Raw genomic sequence first — 11,940 nt, forward strand, 5'->3', positions numbered from 1 at the left:
TTTTCGAACAAAACATAAATGTATTGTATAACATGATGTTATAAGACTGTCATCTGATGAAGTTGTCCAAAGGTTAGTGATTAATTTGATATCTTTTGCTGGTTTTTGCGATAGCTACCTTTTGCGGTGAATAAATGCGTTTGTGTGTTTGGCTATTGTGGTAAGCTAATATAATTCTATATTGTGTTTTCGCTATAAAACACTTAAAAAAATCGGAAATATTGGCTGGATTCACAAGATGTTTATCTTTCATTTGCTGTACACCATGTATTTTTCATAGATGTTTTATGATGAGTATTTATGTATTTCACGTTGCTCTCTGTAATTATTCTGGCTGCTTTGGTGATATTTTTGATGGTGGCTGCAAAGTAAAACTATGATTTATACCTCAAATATGCACATTTTCAAACAAAACATAAATGTATTGTATAACATGTTATAAGACTGTCATCTGATGAAGTTGTTTCTTGGTTAGTGACTAATTTTATCTCTATTTTGTCGGTTTTGTGAAAGCTACCTATGCGGTGGAAACATGGTGAAAATATGCAGTTGTGTGTTTGGCTATTGTGGTTAGCTAATAGAAATACATATTGTGTTTTCGCTGTAAAACATTTAAAAAATCGGAAATGATGGCTGGATTCACAAGATGTTTATCTTTCATTTGCTGTATTGGACTTGTGATTTCATGAAAATTGTATTATATGATATCCCTGTCCCGTTAGGCTAGGCTAGTCAGCTTTTTTGATGAGGAGGATCCCGGATCCGGGAGAGAGAAGCGGTAGAGTTAAAGGCCGATTTATGTGGTCGGAGGCCCGTATGGATGTTGTGACGCAATTGCAGAGCGTCTAGAGGCACCCAGAGTCTAAATTTAACTCTACCACATGGTCATGCGTCTCTTAAATTTTGTAACAATGTGGCTCCGTATAGCTCCGCATTGACATGATTGGTTGACGGTAGGTGGGGGCGGGAGGTCCTGTATAAGCACAAACTTACTTCCTTGACAACTTCCTTCACAACAGCTCTGCGCTGCTCAACGAAGCTCAATTGGAATGATGGCCCTGACTTCTGCAGAGGCCGTATCACCCTAAATGCTGCACGGCCAAAACAGACGTCAAATGAACATGTCGCTCCTTTAATCCTTCTGTAGAATTCATTGGGGCCAACAGGTCAAACGAACTACTAAAATGAATGAGTGTAACGGCTGTCGAAGTCGTTCTCCTCCTCAGACGAGGAGGAGCATGGATCGGACCAACACGCAGCGAGGTATGTAGACATAATGAAATTTAATTATAATAACGAATACGAAAATACAAGACAAACTACAAAACAACAAACGACGTCAACAGACCTGAACATGCGAACTAACATAAAACGAAGAACGCACGAACAGACTAAACAAAACGAAACAGTACCGTGTGGTGCACAAACACAGACACAGCAACAATCACCCACAAACAAATAGTGAGAACAGCCTACCTTAATATGGTTCTCAATCAGAGGAAACGTCAAACACCTGCCTCTAATTGAGAACCATATCAGGCAACACACTTAACCCAACATAGAAACACATAACATAGAATGCCCACCCCAACTCACGCCCTGACCAACTAATCACACCCTGACCAAAAACAACAGAAAACAGGTCAGGAACGTGACAATGAGTTACTCTGAAAAAATATATAACTCTTGAGTCAGTAAAAAGAGTCGTTCAAAAATAACGAATTGTTCGCAAACTGCACATCACTAATTAGAAGGTTCTGTGTAGAGTGTTAGTTTCATCCTCTGTTGTACAATATATACGCTGAACAAAAATAGAAACGCAACATGCAACAATTTCAAAGATTTGACTGAGTTACAGTTCATAAAAGGAAATCAGTCAATTGAAATAAAGCCATTAGGCCCTAATCTATGGATTTCACATGACTGGGAATACAGATATGCATCTGTTGGTCACAGATACCTTAAAAAAAAGGTAGGGGCGTGGATCAGAAAACCAGTCAGTATCTGGTGTGACCCGTGGCGACCTGAATGGGGCAGGTGGGGCTGAGGCCCACAAAGCAGGTCTGCTCTGCATAGCTCAGTGCTTTCTGTGGTGGTGAGGCAGGCCAGCAGTAAATAAGAGCATTGCACCGTGATTTGCTCAGTGTTCTGTCACTCATGGGGACACTATATCACCCGCCTTTAGTAAGAGTAGACATCAAGAATGTGAGCCCTTTGGGTGCTGCCATGGAGTTACATTAGAAGTACCCATTTACATTACATTTACATTTACATTTAAGTCATTTAGCAGACGCTCTTATCCAGAGCGACTTACAACTTGGTGCATTCACCTTATGACATCCAGTGGAACAGCCACTTTACAATAGTGCCTGAAAATACATGATCTAAGTGATTGATAATTGGTATTCAGCAGTCATAAAAGTATGACTTATTTACTTTGAAGAACTACTAATATAGGGATTTTGTCAGACAGCATAGGCACCAGCTTTATAGAGATGAGATGACTTGGAATTAAATAATACAGTCATCAAATAAAACAAACAACTGAAAAAGTTACTAAAGTAAAGTCATGTGAATAAATGATGGTTAATAGGTGATAAGAAATACTGGGCAGTCACTAACATCATGGGAATTTAATTAATTGTTTTATTCTGTGTTACGGCATTCAACCCACATAATTCATAATGCATTTAATAATGTTAAAAATAAATCAATTGAAATCGAAAACCGTGATTATTTTTTTTATAATCGAACTGAAACCAAACCTACCTCAAAAAGCACTAAACGGTCAGCACAGACAGCACTGGCCTGATTTTGACAAAACTTGGGTGAATAATGAGTCTTGCCATAGAGATCCAGCATTTACAAAATTACACTGATTGGCCAGATGGTGGCGCTATAACAAGAGATTGAAAATGGTAACTTTAAAAGGTCACGCCCCTCACCTCGTTTGATCTAAAGTAATGAAATTTGGTACATTTGTCTCTCTCCTCACAAGGAACAAATTTGCCACAGGGACACATAAAGTTAGAATTTTTTTGAAAAATACTTAACGCTACTCCTCTGGCACCAAATGACCGATCTGCATGCATCTTGATATGTTGCATCTATGGACAAAGGTCTCTCGGCAATACTTTCCAGACTAGTACCTCAAACAACACTGATCAATAAACATTCACATGGGTGTGGTCTGGCACATAAATGCATATAAATCAATCAAAGGTATTTGTATTGTAACAAAATGTGGTACACATGCTGCATTACATTACATTTACATTTAAGTCATTTAGCAGACGCTCTTATCCAGAGCGACTTACAAATTGGTGCATTCACCTTATGACATCCAGTGGAACAGCCACTTTACAATAGTGCATCTAGATCTTTTAAGGGGGGGGGGGGGGGGGGGGGCAGAAGGATTGCTTTATCCTAGGTATTCCTTGAAGAGGTGGGGTTTCAGGTGCCTCCGGAAGGTGGTGATTGACTCCGCTGTCCTGGCGTCGTGAGGGAGTTTGTTCCACCATTGGGGTGCCAGAGCAGCGAACAGTTTTGACTGGGCTGAGCGGGAACTGTACTTCCTCAGTGGTAGGGAGGCGAGCAGGCCAGAGGTGGATGAACGCAGTGCCCTTGTTTGGGTGTAGGGCCTGATCAGAGCCTGAAGGTACTGAGGTGCCGTTCCCCTCACAGCTCCGTAGGCAAGCACCATGGTCTTGTAGCGGATGCGAGCTTCAACTGGAAGCCAGTGGAGAGAGCGGAGGAGCGGGGTGACGTGAGAGAACTTGGGAAGGTTGAACACCAGACGGGCTGCGGCGAGACGGGCTACCCGTCCAGACGGGCTACCCTACCAAGAAGGCTCAAGGTCATTGGCCACAAATACAATTACGTCAAATCACGTTATATCTACAGTAGTCTTGATTGGACTGATCATGTCAACATCTTACTTTCAAAATCTTAGCTAGCAGTCATCATCATAAATCAAGTAGACAATCTACTGGCAAATCCTTTTTAATCCTTGTCATATGAAAATTAATAATGAAGATAAATTATAGATAAAACGTATCGGTGCTCATCGGCCATTGGACATAAACATTACACAACAAGTTGGAGATGGCAAATTCAAAAATGAGTTGTTTGGAAGGAATCGGTGACAGCGGCTAACCGCAAGCATTGCAATTGGGAAGTCAGACTGGGAAAATAAGTTTTGATCAGTCATCCAACTCGGAATTGTAAATATTTTTCTTTGATGACAAAATTTGCCATAGAAGGACCGCCACGCACAAGGTGAGTCCAAAAATGTCTTATATGCTGCTGCATATATTATTGTAATGACCTGACAAGATCATAAAGGAACAATTGTCCAGACAGAGGGTTGAGTTTACGAATTGACGGTTTATTAACCCAACTTTACACAGGCTACTGTTTGGCTGTAGCCCACGCCAAATAAACGAAAGATACCCCACAAGCCAACCGTGACCTTCTCTTGTGAAGCCCAGACGTAAGAGAGAGAACAATGGCTAAACCTGGTCTTAACTTCCAATGCTCCATCCCCCTGCCCAACCCCCCTCCACGCCACTCCGCCAACAGCCAGGATGCCCGGCATCAGAACATTCCAGGCATCCCCGTGATTGGCAGATAGCAGGTTGATTGGCATGTCGGACCCTGGTAAGTACAACACAACCAACTAATAGCCTACCACATAACACACCGTTGTCTGTGCGGGTCGCTACACAGCCCCCCCACCACAAAGTCCCTCGTCCCTGAGGGAACAAACAAAGTCTCTGAAGCGACCCGGAGGTCTCTTTGCCTGCGTGGCCGTGATGGTCGCGGAGTGTCCAGATGTGAGACAGGGGGCTCCATCCGTGGCAGGGGGCTGCCTCTCTGGGACCCAGGGGTTGAAGGAAGGGATATGGGGGGACAAGGAATCGGGAACAGGGAATACAGTCCATGACTCCGGGGAACCACGCAGTGACACAGGGGGAGTGGGCTGTCTGGAGCCTTGTCTGCGGCACCTGGGGGTGGGTGCCTGGAGAATGTCATTGCCAGAGAGGGGATTTGTGGGGGTCCCTGGGGTTTGGGGAGCAGAGGCCCCTCTGTATGGGGCTAACCTGTCCCGGTGCAGTGCCACCTTTCTCCCCCTGGGAGGAAGCTGCACCCGGTAAACAACCTCCCCTACCCTCTCCAGGACGCTGCAGGGTCCCACCCAGTGACTGTCCAACTTGGGGCATCTGCCTTTTTCCCTTAGGGGTCTATAGACCCAGACCAGCTCCCCAGCCACAAAGTGCCTTCCCCGGGTGTGCACGTCATAGTTCCTTTTCTGCCTCACACCTGCATTCACCAGCTGCTCTCTGGCGAAGGTGTGGGCTGTCTCCAGGCAGTTCTGGAGTCTCCGGGCACTCTCTGGGCACACCCCGGTCCCGGGGGAACATGACGGCTATCCAGGGGCCGACCAAACACCATCTCCGCAGGGGTGCGGATCTCTCTCCCCAGCATGAGGAGGGCAGGCGTGCAGGAGGTGGAGTCTTGGACGGCGGAGCGGCATTCCATGAGGACCATAGGCAGGTGCTTGTCCCAGTCACGCTGGTGTTTGGCAGAGACGATGGCCAGCTGCTGTCCACGTGTTTTGTTGAAGTGCTCCACAAGGCCATCACTTTGAGGATGGAGAGGAGTAGTGCGGGTCTTGTGCATACCCAGCCTCTCACACATGGTGGCGAACACACGGGACTCAAAGTTTCTGCCTTGGTCGCTGTGGATGGACTCCGCAGCTCCAAACCTGCTGAACATCCCCGCTGTCAGGGCGTCGACGATGGTCTCTGACTCCTGGTCAGGCAGAGCATAGGCCCCGGGCCCTTTTGTGAAATAGTCCATGACCGTGAGCACCCAGCGGTTTCCACTGTCTGTGGTGGGGAACGGCCCAACTACATCCACTCCCACCCTCTCCATGGGAGCCCCCACTGGGAACTGTTGGAGCTGAGCATGAGAGTGGCCTGGGGGGCCCTTTCTCGCTGTGCAGTTGTCACAGCGGCGGCAAAAGTCTTCCACGTCCCTCTTGTGCTGCCCCCAGTAAAAGCCCTGACGGAGGCGGCGCAGTGTTTTTGTGACCCCAAAGTGTCCAGTCCCCACCCCCCCCCATGAGTACTCTGGAGCACAGCCTCCCGCAATGCTTTTGGGACCACCACCTGCCACCTCTCCTCTCCCGTAGCTGACTCCTTCCATGCCTGCTGTAGCACGCCATCAGCCAGCCGCAGTCGCTCAAACTTTGACCACAACCCTTTGGTCGCGAGGGAGAGCGCTGTCACCTCTTCCCATGGTGGCCTCACCTGCGTCTCTACCCACTGTAGCACTGGCTGTAGGTCTGTGTCCCGTCCCTGCTGCTGACCCCATTCAGCCACGTCGACAGTCTGTAGCTCACAGCAGACATGCCCGCTCGCCCGACACACTGTGGCACAGACCCGCTCCTCCAACCAGCGTGCCACCTGCCCCTCTGGCTCTCTGAAAGATATGAGCCACTGGAGAGCAGAGTGGTCGGTCCTTACAGTAAAGGGCAGGCCACCCAGGTAGTACTTGAAGTGTTTGACGGAAGCCACAACAGCCAAGAGCTCCCGCCGGGTGACACAGTAGCGGCGCTCAAGTTTGTTAAATGTTTTGCTGAAGTACGCCACCACTCTCTCCCCCCCTGGCCCCACCTGGGCCAGCACCCCACCCATGCCCACATTGCTCGCGTCTGTGTTGAGGATAAAGGGCAAGATGAGGTCAGGGGGGGGCGAGCACGGGGGCCCCGATCAGTGCACGTTTGAGGGTGTTGAACGCCTCCTCACACTCCACTGTCCAAGCCTTGTCCTTCGGCAGCAGGTGGTTCAGGGGCGCAGCGACGCTTGAGAAGCCCCGTACAAACCTCCTGTAGTACGAGGCCAGGCCCAGGAAGCTCTTCTGCTGACGCTGGTCGGTGGAGGTGGGCCAGTCTCGGACAGCCCCCACCTTGTCCTCCATGGTGCTGATCGCCCCTCCTTCCCCACTCGGTGGCCCAAGAAGGACAACGCTCTCCTCATGAAGTGGCACTTCTCGGGGTGGAGCTTCAGACCTGCGGCAGCCACCCGCTCCAGCACATGCCGTAGCGCCACCAGGGCTGACTGGAAGGAGCTGCCATGGGCCAGGATGTCATCGAGGTATACCAGACACTGCTGTCGGGGGATGCCATCCAGCACCCTGTCCATCAAACGCTCAAAAGTAGCTGGAGCGTTGCAGAGGCCGAAGCACAAGACCTTGAACTGCCAGTGTCCTCTGTTAGTGGAGAACGTAGTTTTAGCTCTGGCCTCTGGGGAGAGGGGCACCTGCCAGTAGCCACTGCAGAGGTCTAGTGAGGAAAACCAGGAGGACCACCTAACCGGGTCCAGCGACTCATCGATACGTGGTATGGGGTATGAGTCCTTCCTGGTCACCTCATTCAGCCGCCTGTAGTCCGCACAGAACTTCAGCTTGCCCCCCTTCTTCAGAACCATGACGACTGGCGCCACCCAGGGGCTGTCTGAGGGCTCGATGAAGTTTGCCCGCTGCATCTCCAACACAGCCTTGTCTGCCGCTGGCGTGCCAGCGGGATACGGCGGGGACGCATCTTGATGGGTCGAGCATCACCTGTGTCGATCTCATGCTGCACCAGATGAGTCTGACCCACCTCTTCCTCACTCAGCGCAAAGCTGTCTCTGAATTCAAACAGCAACTGCCACAACCGTTCCTGCTGCTCGGGGTCAAGACCAACACAGTTCCTCCCTCATATCTCCCTCACTGCAGACAGTGTCCTCTCCTCTCCCATCTGGGGTAGCTGGGCTGGGGGGGTGCGGCCCGGGCTCACAGAGGGCTGTGTCGTGGAGGTAGCTGGGGGAATGTAACACACAGCTGTAGGTGACAGGGGGGCTGGGGAAAAGTCACACACAGATGTGGGGGAGGGGGCAGCCATGAGTCTCTGCTGCTTTAACTGTTGGAGTAAAGGGTTTGTTGGGTTGAGTGAATGTGACATTAGGGGGGGCCATCGTGACTGCCGGCCCTCCCTGGAAGATCAGTGTGCCCCCATTTAGGTCTAACTGGCAGCCTGTGCTCCTATGAAAGTCCAACCCCAGTATACAAGGGTCCTGCACAGCCGCCACCCACACAGGATGAAGCACAGACTTGCCCCCTACTGTCAGTCATTATTCCCTTCCCTTTCATGGGTGCCAGCTCACCTGTGACTGTGCGGAGCAGCACAGTTGTTGGCTCACAGTCCAACCTGGCACAATATCTGACCTCACCAGGGTTACTGTGGACCCAGTGTCCACCAGGGCAGAGCAGGGCACCCCCTCCACAGTGACAGGGACATGACAAAAGTCCCCAACACAGGTCCGGCCCACCACAACAACAGGCTCCATCCGCTTGCCCTCGTCTGCTTCTGGGGGAAGTGAAGCCTTGCTTCCCCGTCTGTGCCGGTGGGCTCCTCCTGAAGAAGATGGTGGTTGGGATAGAAAGCCAGGGGTCCGCACTATCCGGTCTATGCGGACCCCGAGCCGTTTCCCTGAGCTCTGGGGGACATGGGGCAATCTCGGCGCAGATGGCCTGGCTGGCCACAACCCCAGCAGACCCTGGGACCAGGGCGTGTGTTTCGTGCCGCCTGTAGCAACACAGCACGAATGAGTTCTGTCATTTCAGTCACCCATGCAGGCTTTTCCGGCTCCGAGCTGCTCTGCCCCTCAGCTCGCACAGAGGGTCTGTCTCCCTGCACCCCCACCAAAGTCCCAGGTGAAGCCCCATCCCACACCAGCTCCCTCTCCAAAGCCATCGCCAAGGCTACCTGCAATGACTCAGGATGAGCCAGCAGGGTCTGTATGCGCAGCTCCGTAGGAGAGAGCGCCTGTATGAACTGGTCCCGTGCAAGCTCGCTCTGCAGGGAGGGAGGCATGTGAGCATATGCCCGCCGAGAGAGGCTCTCAATGTCATTAGCTAGCGCCCGTAGAGGCTTTCCAGGCTGCCTGCGTCTATTACTCAGTCCGGAGCGCAGTAGCCCGGGCTGTACACACTGTCCATAGCGCCTCCTCAGTGCTCCCACTAAAGCACCATAATCACATCTGTCATCGGGGCTAATCAATATCAAACAGTCCAGAGCTTCATCCGTGAAGCATAAAGCCAACTGCAGTGCCCTATCTTCATTCGACCACCCCTTAAAATGAGCTAACAGTTCAAACTGAGCATGAAAAGCTTCCCAATCCGCCTTACCGGAATACTTCGGGGTCTTAACAGATACGGACGCAGCCGGGAACTGGGCGCCGCCATGTTTGTTTACATCCTGAGCCCCAGATTCCTCGTCCCGCCGCGTCAACGTCACCCCTTCGGTCCGCCCACCAGAATCCGCGCGACGAAGGACTCATGCCCGCTTCAGTTGCCATCACTCTAATGTCCTCCCTCAAGTGGCCTCTGGGCTCCGACGCCCTGGTGATCTCCTCAGCCAGATCCTCTGACGTCCATGCACACACACCTTCTTGGCCATAATTGTCCCCTACCTCCACCTTCACTTTCGGATTTCCTCGAAGCATTTTCAACCCCCGTTCTCACCTACGGTAGCTACTCACAGAAGTCAGCTAGCTAACTGGCTAACTTTTATCAACGTGTTTACTTCTGACACCAATGTAATGACCTGACAAGATCATAAAGGAACAATTGTCCAGACAGAGGGTTGAGTTTTCGAATTGACGGTTTATTAACCCAACTTAACACAGACTACTGTTTGGCTGTAGCCCACGCCAAATAAACGAAAGATACCCCACAAGCCAAACGTGACCTTCTCTTGTGAAGCCCAGACGTAAGAGAGAGAACAATGGCTAAACCTGGTCTTAACTTCCAATGCTCCATCCCCCTGCCCAACCCCCCTCCACGCCACTCCGCCAAACACCAGGATGCCCGGCATCCCCGTGATTGGCAGATAGCAGTTTGATTGGCATGTCGGACCCCGCGAACACTGGTAAGTACAACACAACCCACTAATAGCCTACCACATCGCTGTCTGTGCGGGTAGCTACATTATGTAATATGCCAGAGAGCCATATCAGCCGTATCAGCTATGTTTTTTAAAAAGGTAGTAAACGAGGCTGAATGCACTGTTTCGCAGCCAGACAAGGCTCCACGGATAGCCCGGTGTAGCGGTGGTAAGGATTCACTACATTTTGGTGAAAAGAAAGCTCTGCTGTTGGGACAGGTTTATGTAGGCCCTAACAGTTTGTGGGCACTGCTTGTTATAGTTCAATTAATGTATTGTTTAGTGTTGTGTTGTATAGTGGCTTTGCTGGCATGCATCTAAGAACATTTTTAGGGGAGTTTGCCCCACCAAGATTTACATGCTAACATCGCCACTGGGTGTGACCACCATTTTCCTCATGCAGCGCAACACATGTTCTTCGCATAGAGTTGATCAGGCTGTTGATTGTGGTCTGTGGAATGTTGTCCCACTCATCTTCAATGGCTGCGCGAAAGTTGCTGGATATTGGCGAGAACTCTGTCATACACGTCGATCCAGAACATCACAAACATGCTCAATGTGTGACATGTATGGTGAGTATGCAGGCCATGGAAGAACTGGGACATTTTCAGCTTTCAGGAGTTATGTACAGATCCTTGCGACATGGGACCGTGCATTATCATGCTGAACCATGAGGTGACGGCGGCGGATGAATGGCAAGACAATGAGCCTCAGGATCTTGTCACGGTATCTCTGTGCATTCAAATGCCATCGATAAAAATGCAATTGTGTTCGTTGTCTGTAGCTTACGCCTGCCCTTATGCCTGAGCTCCCGAGTGGCGCAGCGGTCTAAGGCACTGCATCTCAGTGCAAGAGGCATCAGTCCCTGGTTCGAATCCAGGCTGTATCACATCCGGCTGTGATTGGGAGACCCATAGCACAGAGCACAATTGGCCCAGTGTCGTCCAAGTTTGGCCGGAGTAAGCCGTCATTGTAAATAAGAATTTGTTCTCAACTGACTTGCCTAGTTAAATAAAGGTTACAAAATAAAAAATACCGTCACCATACTGTCACTCTGTTCACAATGAAAACAGATGAGCTTCCCTGAGATGGTTTAATACTGGGCTGGCGTGGTTACACATGGTCTGCAGTTGTGAGGCCAGATGGACGTACTGCCAAATTCTCTAAAATGTACTTGGAGGCTTATGGTTGAGAAATGAACATTCAATTCATGTGGACATCCCTGCAGTCAGCATGCCAATTGCACGCTCCCTTAAAACTTGAGAACATCTGTGGCATCATGTTGTGTGACAAAACGGCACATTTTAGAGTGGCCATTTATTGTCCCCAGCACAAGGTGCACCTGTGCTGATCATGCTGTTTAATCAGCTTCTTGATATGCCACACCTGTCAGGTGCTCACTAATAGGGATGTAAACATTTCTGGGATCTTTTATTTCAGCTCATGAAACATGGGACCAAGACTTTACATGTTACGTTTGTATTTTTTTTCAGTATAGAAAACAGAATTTTGACTGCACTAGGCCTTTACGATACTCTGTAAAGAGGTAGGGTTTCCAGGAACTGTCATTCCACCATTTGGGTGCCAGGACAGAGAAGAGCTTTGCTTGGGCTTAGTGGGAGCTGACCCCTGTAGAGAGACATGAATGCCATCTAGAGGACTTGAAGGGAATTTGTGTAGCAATATATGAAACAAGTGCTTTCCATACAATCTTAGCATGCTCTCATAACAACTAAATGCAAACCGTTAAAGCTAATCAAACTAGCTGTTAACCTCTTGCAGTATATCTCCTAGCATCCCCTATCCAGACTTCTCACTATCTTTATTGTTTGAACTTACGCAGCACTATTAAGCATCAACAAATACTTGACACATGACCTTGCTACTGAAGAGAATGTTTAGTAACAGTATTAAGCATCAAGGAATACTTGACACGTGACCTTGCTACT

This window comes from Salvelinus fontinalis, chromosome 4 (assembly GCF_029448725.1).
Source record: "Salvelinus fontinalis isolate EN_2023a chromosome 4, ASM2944872v1, whole genome shotgun sequence".
In the NCBI taxonomy this organism is placed as follows: Eukaryota; Metazoa; Chordata; class Actinopteri; order Salmoniformes; family Salmonidae; genus Salvelinus; species Salvelinus fontinalis.